Source organism: Vicugna pacos, chromosome 30 (assembly GCF_048564905.1).
Source record: "Vicugna pacos chromosome 30, VicPac4, whole genome shotgun sequence".
Lineage (NCBI taxonomy): Eukaryota > Metazoa > Chordata > Mammalia > Artiodactyla > Camelidae > Vicugna > Vicugna pacos.
This window is the reverse complement of record NC_133016.1, coordinates 27,569,808-27,584,947: the sequence shown is the minus strand read 5'-3', so window position 1 is coordinate 27,584,947 and position 15,140 is coordinate 27,569,808. Positions and strand designations below refer to the sequence as shown.

Here is a 15,140-nt window from a genome sequence, read left to right as displayed (position 1 = left end):
GGAAACCTTGGCCCCGTCGTCAGAGTCAGCGGCCTTGAACGGGGGTTGCACGCTGCGTTTCATCTGGCACTGCCACTTCCACGCTCTGCCTTTAGCACGTTGCTTTGCCTGTCAGGGTTGCCACCCTTTTAACTGTAAGGTGAGGAGTCTGGAGTAGATGATCCACCCCAGCTCTGCTGTTTTGCAAATTTCTGATTTCGTATTCGGATGAGTCTGGGATACACCCAGAGCAGTATAAACCAGGCCCTACCTCCTGCCTATTGCTGGGGCATCCCTCAGGTCTGTGCCTTCTACTCAACCCTTTACTGAGCCCAGCTTTGGTCAGGAGCCCAAGTGCCTACCGGGATGGCAGGGGACTTGTCTTTCGTGGTCACGGTGGCCAAGAATTCTATTGGTGTGCTGAAACAACTCTTCTGAGATCCTCCACCCACCCCTGCTCAAACCTAATGACAGCACTACGGTTCCTTTCCTAGGAGGAGAATCAATCCATGGTGCATTTTATGACAATCCTGTCCCCAGGGATGCACGGAAGTTTATCAGCTGAGTGAGGGGAGGTGCCTCTGTGTCCCTGTATCTCTGTCTGCTGACAGTTCGCTGCCACCGGCTACTGAACAAGAAAAGTGCTATTCACCATGTTGTGTGTTTTCCAAATGTGTAGGTGATGGTCTTGTGGCTCGTGCGTGGGCTTTGATTTGGGATGGTGAAGGGCTTATAAATACCTCATCAACATGTATTCGAGGTGGCCTGGTGCCACACAGATTTGATTCATGAAGGCATCAAGCCTGCACACTGGTTTGGAAACAACTTGGTTTTGATCATTCACACTGCGTGCATGACTCGCTGCTAATCTCTGGGTGGTTTTTTCATTTCAGATTTATTCACCCCATGTCTTGCTTAAGCTGAAAAATACATTTATTTCACCAGAATATTCTCTGATTCTTTGTTTACACACATCCAGTTTTTTTAATTCCTTTAAAAATGATTCTGTGTTTATAATGCCTCCTAATTTCTATCATCTCTATGTTGCCAGTGGCCTGAGACATGCACCAGATTTGATGCCGGAACAGTTCCACCAAAAGAAATCCCTTTGCCGTAATATCTTTTGAGGAAAATATTATTCTTTAAGGCTCTAACAGTAAATCGTAGAAGAAAGCATGGAACATTTCTTGTAGTTAATACATGTTCATGCGAAAAGAAATGATATTTTCATTAAACAATGTTGATTTTAATAACTTTTACAAATGTGAACATTATTATTCATAATTTAAGTAACCAGATAAAACCACAGTTATTTATTATGAAGATTGAAAACTATTTACATGGTCTCTTAATTAGAAGTAGCTTTATTAGAAGACTGAAGGGTATTTAAAAGATGGAAAAATACCCATGATGACACCATCATTTTTATTAACTAAATATCAAGAACTGTGCGGGGATAAGATTTAACCCTCTGCAAACTGCCAAGTTAGCATGAGGTAGTTTGTGGATGCTGCCAGAGGACAGGACACTCCCCCAGGATCAGAGACAAAGGACTTCCTGCCAGCACAGCAGGCAGCCTGTGGTTCAAGTTCATATTGGTTCCTGAGTTCCTTTCCTATTGCTGTTGTAACAAAGGACCACAGACTCAGTGGCTTAAAGCAATACACATTCATCTTCTCACTGTTCTAGGGTGCAGTAGTGCAAAGTCAATGTCAGTGGGCTACAACCAACGAGTGGCCAAGGCTAAGTTCCACACCGAGGCTCTTGGGAGGGATTCGTCATCCTACCTTTCCCAGCTTGCAGAGGTGCTCACACTCCTTGGCCCAGGGCCCTGTGTCACTGTGACCTCTGCTGCCACTTTACATCTCTGTCTCTGACTATATAGATATAGAGGAAGAGTCTTCTACATCTGGTATGGACCCTTTTTCTTACATGGACATTGTATCCCTATTTATGTGCAGATGAAAACCCCTTCCCTCCAGGGTGCGGTGGCATCAGCTCACAAGATGACCACTCTGGGCTTTAAGTGTCCTCTTTGTATTGTCATCAGGGAACTTCTCTCTCCATAGTTAGCTCTGTGTTACTTTGTTGTTATATTTTACCCAGAATTACTGAAAGTTTTACTTATAAGGGATCCTAATTAGCTCTGTTTACCTGTTTCCAGAGCTGAAAGCTTCAGTTCTAGAGTATCAGTTTGACTTTTCCTAAAAATACATTCCAGTATATTTCTCTGGTGAAAGTCTCTACCCTGTTATCTATTGTCCCATCATTTCCTTATTTTCTTGAATATATTAAAAGTATTTTATAGCCTTTATTGGTAACTCTGATGCCTACATCACCTGGGGTTTGCATCCTTTGTCTAATGCTCCTTATTCTCATGTTATCTGTCATATAGTCTGGACATGTTGCATGTCTAGAAATTCTTTATTACATGGCAGACATTGCAAATGAAAAATCCATGTTATCTTCCGTGAGAGCTTTTCTACCTTCCCGTTAGGCAGACAGTGTGAGGGACTGATCATGTCACTCCAATCAGGCGCTGAGGTGGATCAGGACTAAAGTGCCTTTTTTCTTAAAACAGCTTTGAGGTATACTTGGCAAAATAATTTTCACACGTTTAAAGTGTACAGCTTAATACGTTTTGACGTAAGTATATCCCCAAGGAACCATGACCACACTCAAGACAGTGAACATACCCATCACCCACAAAGCTTCTCTCCTGACTTTTGTTGTCCCTCCCTCCCTCCCCGTCTCTTCCCCTGGGAACCATTGATCTGCTTTCTATCACAACATAGTGGTTTGCATTTTCAAGATCCTTATATGAATGGATTCATGCAGTATCTACTCTATGTTGTCTGACTTCTTTCATTCAGTGTAATTATTTTGAGAATCATCTGTGTTGCTGTATTAATAGCTTGTTTGTCTTATAGTAGAGTATTGTTTAGTGCTGAGTTTTTACTGAAGAGTTTATTGTGAGCAGTGTTTGTATAGACCATCATTTCTTTCTGCATTTACTTCTTGATGGATGCATGGGTTATTTACAACTTGTGCTATTATAAATAAAATAGCAGTGAATGTTTGGTTACAAGTCTTTGTATGGACATATGCTTTTCCTTTCTAAAGCACCAGATGAGGAATGTCTGGATTATATGGTACACAGGTGTTTACCTTTTTAAAAGAATCTGTTAAAGACTTTTCCAAAATGGTTGTACTATTGTAAATTCCTCGTGGTGTGTATCAGTTCTGGTTGCTCTACTTCCTTGCCAGCACCTTGTAAGGTCAGTCTTTCTAACTGTATTCATTCTAGTATGTATGTGAACTAGTATCTCACTGTGGTTTTTAAAAGCATTTCTCTAATGACTAATGACACCTTTAATCAGCATCTTTTCATATGCTTATTATCCATCTGGATATCTTTACTGAAGTGTGTTTTCTGGCCTCATTCATTCAGGTGTTTGAATTATTATTGAATTTTGAGACCTCTTTATTCTGGATCAGATACAAAGAGAGACCATTATCAGATATATGATCTGCAAATAGCTTCTGTCTATGGCTTGTCTTTTCATTTGCTTAGCAGTGTTTAGAAGAGCATTGAAGAGTCTTCATGTTCATAAAGTTCACTCTATCAGTTTCTTTTTAAAATAGATGATACTTTTGGTGTCATAGCAAAGAAAAATTTGCCAAACCCAAGGCCATAAAGCTTAAGCCTATGCTTGTTCTCCTAGCTGTTTTATAGTTTTAGATTTCCTATTAAGATCTATGATCCATTTTGAGGTAAATTTTGTATATTTTGTGAGGTGTGAATCAAAGTTCATTTTTTTTTTTTGCGTATCACTATCTAATTGTTCCAGCACTACATGCTGAAAAGATCCTTTCTCCACAGCATCCTTTTTGAGAATCAATTGTCTGTATAAGTCTTGGTTTAGTTCTGAACATTCTATTGTGTTCCATTATTCTATTTTCCTGTTTTACACCAACACCATAATTTCTGATTACTGTAGCTTTATAAAAAAAAAGTTTGAAAATCAGATAGTGCAAGTCTTCCAACATTGTTTTTCTTGTTCAAAGTTGTTTTGGATTTTTGGGATCCTTTGAATTTTTATATGAATTATAGAATAAGTTTTTAAATTCCTTACATCCTGTTCTGCCAAAATTCCACCCATGTCTTTGGCCGTCTCCAGAGCCACATTTTCTGAAGAAGTCTCTCTAGATCCCAGGTGAAAGGAATTTCTCTTTCGTCTGTGCTCAAATCACATTTGATATTATTTGATTCCATTTAATCATATTTGCCTGTATGTACTTGTCTGATCTTTCCAGCCATTTAGTAAATCTCAAAAGATTAGGAATCTTGACTTGGTTCCCTCTGTGTGCTGAGAAACTAGTTCTATGCTTTGCAGGAGTGAGCCCTGCAGTAAGAGGTATCTGCAGCACACATCTAGCTCATTGCTTGAATATTGTCAAGGAATTCTGCAGATTTAGAATTGTTTATTGATTGTTGTCTCCAAGACGGCTCAGTCTTTTTTATTTCTATTGCTACTGCTGCAGTTTCAAAGAACAATGGGCTAGTTATTTTGCAAATATCAAATCATACTCTAATTGTGTTGTCACGCAAATTATGTGCTGCTGTGTCTTAACAACCTGCTTAGTGTTCACAGGCTCCTTCACTCATGGAAAATTTGGGAGAATGTCATATCCTTAGAGATAGCAATGCTGTCTTTGGCGACCTGAGCAGCAGTATCTGAATTCACTCCTGCTATTTTTCCAGTGTCCCCTCTAGACCTCCTCCAGCCCTCCATGGGGGGCCCTGCAGTTCTGCCCTAGAAAAGCCTGTTGCTTCTCAGGAAGACTTCCCTATGAAACATAATCATGTCCTTCTTGTGGGGACATTCAGTCCAGAGACCTGAAAGCAGGGGAAAATGTTCAGCCTGCTTTTGGTAGAACCTAAATTCTTCCATACTTGTTAGAAGCAATTTCAATGAGGAAACTGTTTTGGCATCTAACAAATCAGCAGAAATGACTGATGAGGAAGATCAGCTTCCCCATCCCACTCAGTCGTCATGTTGATGTGACACACACATTGGCAAACATTTTCCCCTGTGAGCAACGTAAAGTTCAAGACGTTATGAATGGCTTTTTATTTTTATTTCTTAGTCTTTCCACATTCACTGTGTCTCGTGAGATTATATGAATCCTGCTTATTTTCAGCCCAGCACTAAACTTTTTAAAAGGATCACGTGTTTAAAAGGCTAGTGGACAATTTTTTAGAAGACAGAAATCCTTAGATTTTGGTCCCAGAGTTGAATCTTGGTTAGTGGTGAATGAAAATTCCCGTTAAAATTTTAAATTCAGTGATATAAAGTCTTAAAAATAGTTAAATATTAGTCAATTTCATTAAACACTATAAGAGTTATTTACCTTTAAGCCTGTTTCTGGGGCAATTTTGCAATGATTCCCTCCCTTTATCGATTCCCTCTTTATCAGAATCCTTGAGAGGCCCCTGTCATCATTGTCAGTATCATCATTATCATCATGGAACTGATTCTTCTGGAAGATTCTAGGAAAATAAAGAGATGGACGGGATTATGTGTAGGTCAGTGTGTGCATGTACAATAAGAACAGCTGTCAGGCATTAGATGCAAGATACCCATTTCATTTAGGGGAGAATGTGGTCATGAAATCCTGATGTGGTGAATGAAGGAAGCGGTGGGAACAGGATAGTCAATGCAAAGGAGGAGGAAGTGAGTGAGTTGGAGAGCATAGATCCTTGGTTAGTTGATCAGCACATTGGTAAGAATGAGGGGAGTGTGATGGCAGAATCATGTCCCTCCCCGGCCACAGGGTAGCCACCTGTGACATGTTACTGTACATGGCAAAAGGGATGACAGATATTTTAGGATTAAAAATCTTAGAGGATTTCTGTCTCCTAAATTGTCTATTAGTTAGCCTTTAAACCCATGATACATTATTATAGATTAGTGCAGGGGCACAAATAAAAAGGATTCATATAATTTCACCAGACAAACTGAATGTAGAAAGGATAAGGAAGAAAAACAAAAAGTCACTTATAAGTGCCTTGAACCATAAATTGCTCATGAGGAAATGTTACACAAGGTGAATGTCACAGCCACATACATACTGCCTGAGTGGGATGGGACAAGGGGATCCTGAGATGAGACAATAGGGTGAGTAGTCTGGATTGTCCAGGTGGGCTGAATGTAATCACAGGGGTCCTTAAAATGGAGGATATTTCCCAGCTGAGTTTAAAATCAGAGGGAGGTGTAGCGATGGAGCAATGTTCAGAAAGGCTGCTGACCATGAAAATGGAGGAAGTTGAGGGGCACAAGCTAAGGAAGGTGGGTGACCTCTGTAAACTGGAAAAAAAAAGGAAACATTCTCTTCTAGACCCTCTAGAAGGAAGGAACCCTGCTGGTATCTTGAATTTATCCCAATGAGAACTGTGTTGGATCTCTGACATCCACAGCCATAAGCTGATAAGTCTGTGCTGGTTTAAGCTATTAAGCTTAATGGAATTTGTTACAGTGGTAATAGGAAAATAACATAGTGAGCGGTAGTGTAAGGGATTAAAGGTCTAGGATGGGGTGTGGAGAGAATTCTGACATTTACACCTAAAAAACAACCAGGTGAAGTGGGAAGGTGTTTTAAGGAAGTCCTACCTGGCAGGGCTGTCAAGCAGACTGGAGTGAGCGAATCCTTGGAGTTAGAGGAATCAGTTAAACCTCTACAAGGAAAATAAGAAATAAAATGTAGCAGGGCTTCAGTGTTAGTAGATGTAGGAATGGAAATGGGCAGAGAGATATAAACATTATTTTGAAATTAGCTACAGGTTTGATGACTGCATGTTTGGGAGAGTTAGCCGATGTGTGGACTGAATGCATCCCCTCAAAATCCATATGTCGAAACCTCATCTCCCAGGTTGATGATATAAGGATGCGGGGCCTTTGGGAGGTGATTAGTAGGATAAAATGAGGTCATGAGAGTATTGCCCTCATGAATGGTATTAGTGTTCTTATACAGGGCCCCAAAGTGCTTGCTTCTCTCTCCTCTCTGGGCCATGAAGATAGTGGGAAGACAGCCATCTTCGAGCTGGCAATCCTCTCCCAGATACATTGACCTTGAAAGCCTCAGCCTCCAAACCATAAGGAATATGCTGGTTGTTTAAGCCACCCGACACACGGTAATTTGTTACAGAATCCCAGACTGACGAAGACAGTGGAGAATGCCACTGCGTTTGGCACTGATTGCCTGGAGAATGCTGAAACCCAGGGAAGTGGGCAGCACAGACGTTTACTCATTTAATCCTGCCAACACTGTAGGGGATAGAGTCTACATTTTCCTCGCTATTTAAAAGGTAAGGAAAAAGAGGCACAAATAATAACAATGACAATGACAACAACAACAACAACAGCAACAATAATTTGTCCAAGATTCACACAGAACTCCCTGGAGGGAGAGTGAGAATTAATACTTATGCAGGCTGGCCCCAGAGCCCCTGCTCATAACTACTAAGTCAGATCACCTTGCTTATTTAGATCAGTTTTTTTTCAACTGTGATATGAGTGTACTGTGTCCAGTAACTTATAATTTCAAAATACCTCACTGTAAGGGAAACATTAGTTGCAGGCATTACAACCCACAGAAAGCTAGACATACAAAAATAACTTGTTAGGGCAAGATAACCAATAATGTTTTTAAATATTATACCTGCTGACCCTTTGCAATAAAGTGTTTATTTATAATTCTGTCTGGCTACAGAATAACATCATAATCCTGCATGTGGCTGGTGGCTCCCGTGTTGGACAGCACGGGTCTAGAGAATTTAAATGACTTGCCCAGCCTTGCCCAGGAAGCTCATGGTGGGATCAGAGCTATAGTCTGGGACTGTTCCTTCCTATCCAACAATTCCCTCATGGAAGTTTAGAAGCTTCTCCTTTGGTGCCCAGCTGTCTATCCGTACTTATGACATCTTGTCAGGTGCCCCGGCCTGCTCCTGAACATCAGCCAGAACCCACTTCTGCTCTTTTTCGGCCAGGTAATACCTTCTAGCAACTTCCATTGCCTTCTTGGCATCAGTTTTTACATGGAAGGGTAGTGGCTAGAGAAGGAAATGTGTCCACATGACAGGTTTTTCATAAATATAGTAGGAGTGGTCAAGAGAAGAAAACCTCAGGAATACGAGTGGAAGCAGGTCATTTAATATACCAAATGCGTACTTTCAATGTATGTTTGTGTTTCCGAGTCCACGCTTGTTCTACTCGTGCATTATAGGCCAACACATCAGGAGACAAGGATTTGGGGCAAGAAATAGCGGCTTTAATTTGTAAAGCCAGCGGAGAAGATGGTAGACCAATGTCCTGGAGAACCATCATCCCAAGTCAGAATTCAGGCTCTTCTTATATTAAAAAGGGGAAGCGGGAATGCTTGGTTGTTGCAAACTTGGTGTATGAATTCTTTGTTGTTAGAATCCTTTGTTCTTGCAGCTCTTCACCTGGGTCAGATCCGTGTAAACCTCCAACAAGCAAATGTTATTTTCTATTCTGTATCTTGTTATCTTTATACGAATGGAAAAGTGATAATATCCTTCAAAGTCAGAGCCTTGAGAATAGGGTCTCCTGTATATTTCAGGATCTAGGCAACATTGTTTCACAAAAGGTGCAGAAACAGCAAGACTAAGCCTAGGAAACAGGGCACATGTTTAAAGTCAAAGGAACAGATCTAATATGGAGTCAGATTTGTTCTTTCCTATTTCAGTAGTGCCATGGAGAAGGCACTGTGGGCAGCTTTCTGTAGGGTCCTGGAGGCTTTCTCTCTCAGCCTCTGTGCGCCTCTATTGAAAACCCGTCATCGCTATCTGGCCTGCTGGAAAACCAGTCCGCCTGTTTTGCCCTGAAGTTGTGTTCTGTTTATAACTCATCTCTACTCCTTGGAAAACAACTCAATAAAAACTCAGTTGGTTTCCCACCAGCCCTGAGCAGGGGTGAGGGATAGCATGTTATTATTTTATTAAAAAAATATATAAAAGAGTTTTAAAACAGCACTGGGCACATAGGAGAGAGACAATCAATGCTTCCTGGCTTAAATCGAAAATGATGACTCAGTGAGTCTATGGCTGCTGTATTTGCTGAGCTAGTTACTCCTTTGCTCCATTACACATTTATTTTAACTGAAAAAGAAATATATGCATATGGTTAAAAAAATTCAAACAGAGCAAAAAATACTCAAGTGAAAGAAGTTTTCCCTCATCCTCTGTTCTTACACGCCTCCCTGGAGATGCCAATGTTTACAATCCTTTGTGTGCTTTTCCAGATATGCTATGCAAGTTCCCACCAATGTATGTAAATTCCTTTAAAGTTTTACTTATTTTTAACTTTAAGGGATTTAAATCCTCAAGTGGCTTCTGCCACAGTAATAGAAAAGAAGAAATCTGACTCCATATTAGATCTGTTCCTTTGACTTTAACCCTGTGCTCTGTCTCCTAGGCTTCTTCTTGCTTGTAAAACAATGTTGCCTAGAGCCTAAAATATACAGGAGAGCCTATTCTGAAGGCTCTGACCTTTAAGGGTATTTAACACTTTTCCAATCATATAAAGATAACACGTTGCAGAATAGAAAATAACGTTTGTTTTGTTGGAGGTTTACAGGGATCTGACCCAGGGAGATAGCTGCAAGAACAAAGGATTCTAACAAGAAGGAATTCCTACACCAAGAAGTTTGCAAAAACCAAGCAAATAGGAAAGCAGCCTGAATTCTGACTTGGGGAGATGGTTTTCCAGGACATTAGTTTGCCATCTAGGTCTACAGAAACATGCTATTCCATGCCCCAACACTTGGTCTCCCAACTTACTGGCCTGTCCTGCACTGAGGAGAATGAATTTGGACTCAATAACACTTCTACCTACCTAGCAAGTTGGACACTGGGACTGAGGGCAGCTCTCCCACACACAGGGGCCTACGGTGAGCCCTTGATTATTCCCCGAGGTTGGGGTGTGGTTTACCCAGGAGGGATGGGGACTCTACACCAACACTCAGGCAGTCTGCTCCTTCTGGGGCTCTGACATTTTACCTCCCGCTCCCTGCCAGCCCAACATTTGGGACAGTGGAGCTAAGGCAGAGATCGTGCCTGCCTGTTTCCCAGCGTGTAAAAGGGGAATATGTACTCTTCCCAAGGTAGTTCTGAGAAACAACACCTGCGGGTGCTTGGTTCCCTGAGCAACAGTAAACCTAGCTCCTTGTGGGGGCAACGGGTATGATACCCGTAGGGTTTCTGCAGAGACCTTAGCTGGAGGGCTGGGCCAGGGACGTAAAATATGAGCTGTGGGCAATGACGGGTAAGAGAAGGGTGTATAGGCAGGACTGCTGCCTCCTTCGGGGTGCCACAAGAGGTAAAACGCTTTCTCCCCATCTCTGTTACTCCCCTCCCAATTCCAGATAACTGCCTTCCCTCTGCTCCTCCTGTCCATGTGTCTCCCTCCACTTTTCCCCGCCTCCCCTCCTCCTCCCCTATTCTCCCTCCCTCGGCTCCCCTTCTCTCTCAGGACCCAGAGCGGATCGCTGGCCCTCCTGCGCATGCGCAGTTGCTGCCAGCTGGACCGCGGGTTGGAAGCTCCAGCTCCGAGCCGGGTATCGGCCCCAATGGCTTCTCAGCTCTGTCGCCCTGTAGGCCTTTGGCTACTGCCTGGGGCCGGGGCCTCTGGCTGTGGAAGTGCAAGGTGAGGGGATATCGGGAAAGGGGTGAGGCGGCTGCGGGAGGGCGGTCGGCGTGTCACAGCCCCCCAGGGCGCCAGTCAGCGTGTGTTCAGCTGGATTGCTCGGGCCAGACCCCTCTGCCCGCGCCACCTGCCCCGGCGCACCGGCCACAGCTGCCCAGGGCCAGGTGTGCCCCTGCCGCCTCTTGACCCAGCCGGGCTCCCCTCAGTCCGCGGCTGGCATCCGCTTCCCCTCTCCCGCCGGCGAGTCCTCCCCTCCCGGTCTTCCTCTCCTTGGCCGCCGACCCGTCCCCACCACTGGGCGGGCTGTGTCCCGGGCGGGCGGGGTCTGCACACCCGGACGGGGCGGGCGGCTTGGGCTGGGGCTGGGGCTGGCCTCCGAGCGGGGCTGCAGCCCGCGTCCCCCACCCCGCTCTCCCTGCCCCGCGACCCCGGGGCTGCCTTCCTCTCCCTTTCCCGATCCCTGAGGTCCAGATTAGCGGCGTGGGCGCTGCTCCCCAGGCTGAGAGCCCGCGGCTGTAACTCCCAGCTTCTCCTGGTGGAGTCGGGAAAAGGGAGCGGCAGTGCTGAGGGAGCTTCTGTCTCCTTGATCAGGATTTCTGCCCCAGGTAAGTACCTTGAACACTTTCAGGTGTTATGATGGCGGTGCTTGTTGATGTCACATGTTTTTATACTGAGAGGGATTACAGTGGTGAAAGCAGGGCTTGGTTCAGTTAAAAATGAGCTGAAGGCATGAGGCTGTCTCATCCTCCATCATTCACTCTCCCAGGGTGAAACGTGAGACCGTCGATCTTAAAAAGATACTTATAGTCCCTAACTAGTCCAGCCCAGCTACTGTGTGTTAACAGGAACAGCACAACCTGAGGCGTTGGAGACCCAGGGACATTGCACTCCTAAAGAGCTCCTGGCAAAATCTGGTTTGTTTTGTTTTTTTTTGTTTGTTTGTTTTACTTAAATTGTGGGACAGACTAGTAGTATAGAGGGAAAAATAATTGGCAAGAAGGATTTTTTCATATAACAGCTTTATTGTGATATTGTTCACACACCATGAAGTCCACCCACTTGAATGTTACAATTCAGCAGCTTTTAGCATATTCACATTTGTGCAACCATTATTATTCCAGAACGTTTTCATCACATCAGAAAGACCAGTTGAAATGCATGACCTATCCACCCCTTCCCAGTGGTGGTTCTAAAGAAGTTTCTTGGCTGTTCCTGACCATAAATTAACTTGTTACATTCCATGAAATATCTGGGAGGAATTCTAATCAGAATTGCAATGAATCTGTCTATCAAAGCAGGAAGAATTAATGTCTTTATGGCATAAACTTCTTCTACACATGAATATATCTGGGACCCTATCTTTTCATCTGTCCAGAGCCAGGCCTATGGGAAATCTTGGGTTTGTGAATGATGAGATTCAATACATCATTAGATGCAACTGTAGCCTTTCACTGAAGAGAAAAGTAACCTCGTAGAAGCCAAGTGATTCTCTGATGGTTAGAATGAGAGACCGCCAGTGCTGGAGTATTCGAGTGGACTTGGTGCTTGCAGAGTTCTCCACCACCTACAGCTAAGGGGATTACCGTGTTCTTTTACTTTTTTTTTTATGGCGTTGCTTTTATTTTTACTTATTATATAAAATTATTTTTTATTGAAGTGTTGTAAATTTACCATGTTAGCTTCAGATGTACAGCAGAGATTCAGTTATAAGCTTATGCATATGTATATAAATGTTTTTCAGATTGTTTTTAGTACAACTCATTACAAGAAATTGAAAATAGTACCCTGTGCTATATAGTAGGTCCTTGTCATTTATTTTATATTTATTAATGTGTATCTGTTAATCCTCCCTTTCCTGCCTGCTAACAACAGTTTGCTTTCTATGTCCATGAGTCTATTTCTAGCAGCACCGTTTTTGCTAGCAATATATGCTGGTTGGCTCTTTTCTGTTTCAGTAGTTCCATCTTATGTGTGGGCGTTTTTCTTCTGGTGGGCCTGTGTGTGGTTTGCACACGTGATAATAGAGATCTGTATTTGGGAGAACTCCAGGCCTCGTGTAGTCCCTCGTATGGAGCGCCCACTGAACTGATGCTTGAACTTGGAAAAAAACAGTAAATGTTGGAATTTCCACTATGGTTGAGACTTCCAGGTTTCTATAACCTCTTTAGCCCACCTAAATTTTGGCTGCACCCAATACTGGATAATTTGGTGGAACTTCATGGTATGGTGGTGTAGAGACAGGGCCTTGTATGCTTCTTCTCTTTCTTTTTTCTAACAATCATTTTCCTGGGCCTTCCAGGTACTCCCCCAGAAGGGCCCAGGGCTGGCTTGGTGTTGCACTGAGGCAATATTTGTTAATAAGTCCCTTTCCTCATCTCTTCTGAGCCTCCATTTCCTTCTCTGCACAATGAGGGCTTAGACTAGATAAGTGCTTTTCAGTTTCTTTTAAAGCCATGTTTCCTTTGAGAAACAGAAAATTCAAATCTCTCCTCCCATCACAACCCTTTAGATTTTGACACGTCCTCCAAGGAGTCACATAGCTCTTTGTGGTAAATTGATGTGATTGTGATTCCACGTGGCACAGAAAAGACTCTTCAGAGATTTATTGCAGGGAGAGGGCAGGAAAGGGGCAGTATGTCACACTTTCTTGTGTGAGCACTGGAGCAAAGGCTTGGGTTTAAATACAGTGTCTGATGTGGCATCTCTCTAATCTTGCACAATGTGATAAACCTCTATCCCTAGTTTCTTAATGTGTCAACTTGGGGTGGTAATGTTTTAAGGCTTTTGTGAAACATTATACACATAAGCCATTTGTGTCTCGGTAGATACAAGACCTGCTAGAGAGTCGGAATTTCTTTAAAAATACATATATATTGTCCACATCACTCTGTCTGTGTGTATTTTGAAGTTCCTGGAGGGTGAGGGTTGAGTGTAATGTCCATCGTGGGACAGGTGGCCCATGGGTCTGTGTGCCTCAGATTGCCCCCTCCTCCCCAGTCCTCTTCCTCTCAGTCCAGGATGAAGTTCCCTAGTAGATTTACACACAGGTCTTGTGGAAATGGCTTTTCATTTTATTGTTTCACCAAGGAGGGTTGCCATCATGATCTCTGTGGTCAGGTTTTGGTGACCTGAAGGCTATGCAATTGGGGATTTCTATTTTATAAAAAGAAAACAAATTACAAATACAAAATTAGACCTAGGTTGGTGGCAGGGGCTTTTGAAAGTGGGGACCATTAGCTTTTTTAGCTTCAGGTGCAGTGGCCTCTGGCCACGAGGACACATCCTCATGCTCTGAATTTGGAGGGACCAGTGGGTTCAGTGGGAATATTTACTGAGTGCATCTCATGGGCTGCGCATTCTCTTATTTGTACTGTGTGTTCCTTATTTGAGATGGTGAGCTGATTTAAACTCAATAGCCTCTTTAAAATAATAGACTTTTTATTTTTAGATGTAATGTAGATTCCCATGTAGTTGTAAGAGATAATATGGAGAGGGCCTATGGACTCTTTGCCCAATTTTCTTTAATAGTTCCATCTTGCAAAGTTGGGGTACTATTCATTCGTGACTCACTAACCCTTTTAGGTTTGTGTTATTGCCCTCACTTCTATTTATGAATAAACTGGTGTTGAGAGAAGCACACAGGTCTGCCCAGGTCACCCACGTGGTTAGTGAAGATTTGGGTGGAACGTGGGCTTGGCATTTCCAAGCAGTACCATTATGATGGTCTGTGGCAGGGAGCAGCATTCACTTTGCTTGTTTATTCATTCATTCAACAAACATTTATTGAATAAACTCTGTGGGTCAGATGCTTTCATAGGGTTATCTGATTCTTCAGCAGTATGGAGAATCAGGTAATGTTTTCTTTTTTTTTTTTTTAATATGAGAAAAATATCTCTGAGAGGTTATAATCTCCCCAAAGGAAAAATAGCTCATAAATGAGGGATAGGACATTTGTACAGTTCCTTCTTCTTATGCAAATGGTACCCTAGGCATTTTACATTTGCAAACTTCCATAATCCAGATATATTCTTGTAAGGCAAGTAGTTTTTTTTTTAATTGAAGTATAGTCAAGTTTACAATGTTGTGTCAATTGCAAGGTGGTTTTTTTTTGAATTTTGAATGGAGGAAATATTTTTTGAGAGGGTTAATTAAGTTTATTTATTTGTTTCATTTTTCTAAAATGAGGTACTGAGGATTGAGCCTAGGTCCTTGAACATGCTAAGCACGTGCTCTACCACTGAACTGTACCCTCCTCCCCAAAGCAAGTTTTCTTACCCATTATTCTGCACCTTAGGAGTTCAAATAAATTGGCGTTGAAATCCAGATATTTTGATCCTACTATGGTTCTTTGCATTATATCCTGCTGAGGGGTGGGGAAGCAGTTCCTTTATTCATTCATTTATTCAGCAGTTTTGAGCACCGACTTTGCATCAG

General features: G+C 42.7%; 1 protein-coding gene and 1 long non-coding RNA gene across 2 annotated transcripts in view; one reads left to right on the top strand and one right to left on the bottom strand.

Annotated features, from left to right (window-relative positions):
- Positions 1-15,140, bottom strand: part of LOC140690323 (uncharacterized) — a 1,184,725-nt gene that overhangs the window by 56,095 nt on the left and 1,113,490 nt on the right. The window lies entirely within an intron of this gene.
- The window catches only part of LOC140690312 (uncharacterized), a 461,064-nt gene continuing 456,959 nt past the window's right edge, over positions 11,036-15,140 (top strand). Inside the window, exon 1 of the transcript XR_012065521.1 lies at positions 11,036-11,311. The gene's annotated coding sequence lies outside the window, so the exon portion shown is untranslated. The remainder of the gene's footprint in view (positions 11,312-15,140) is intronic.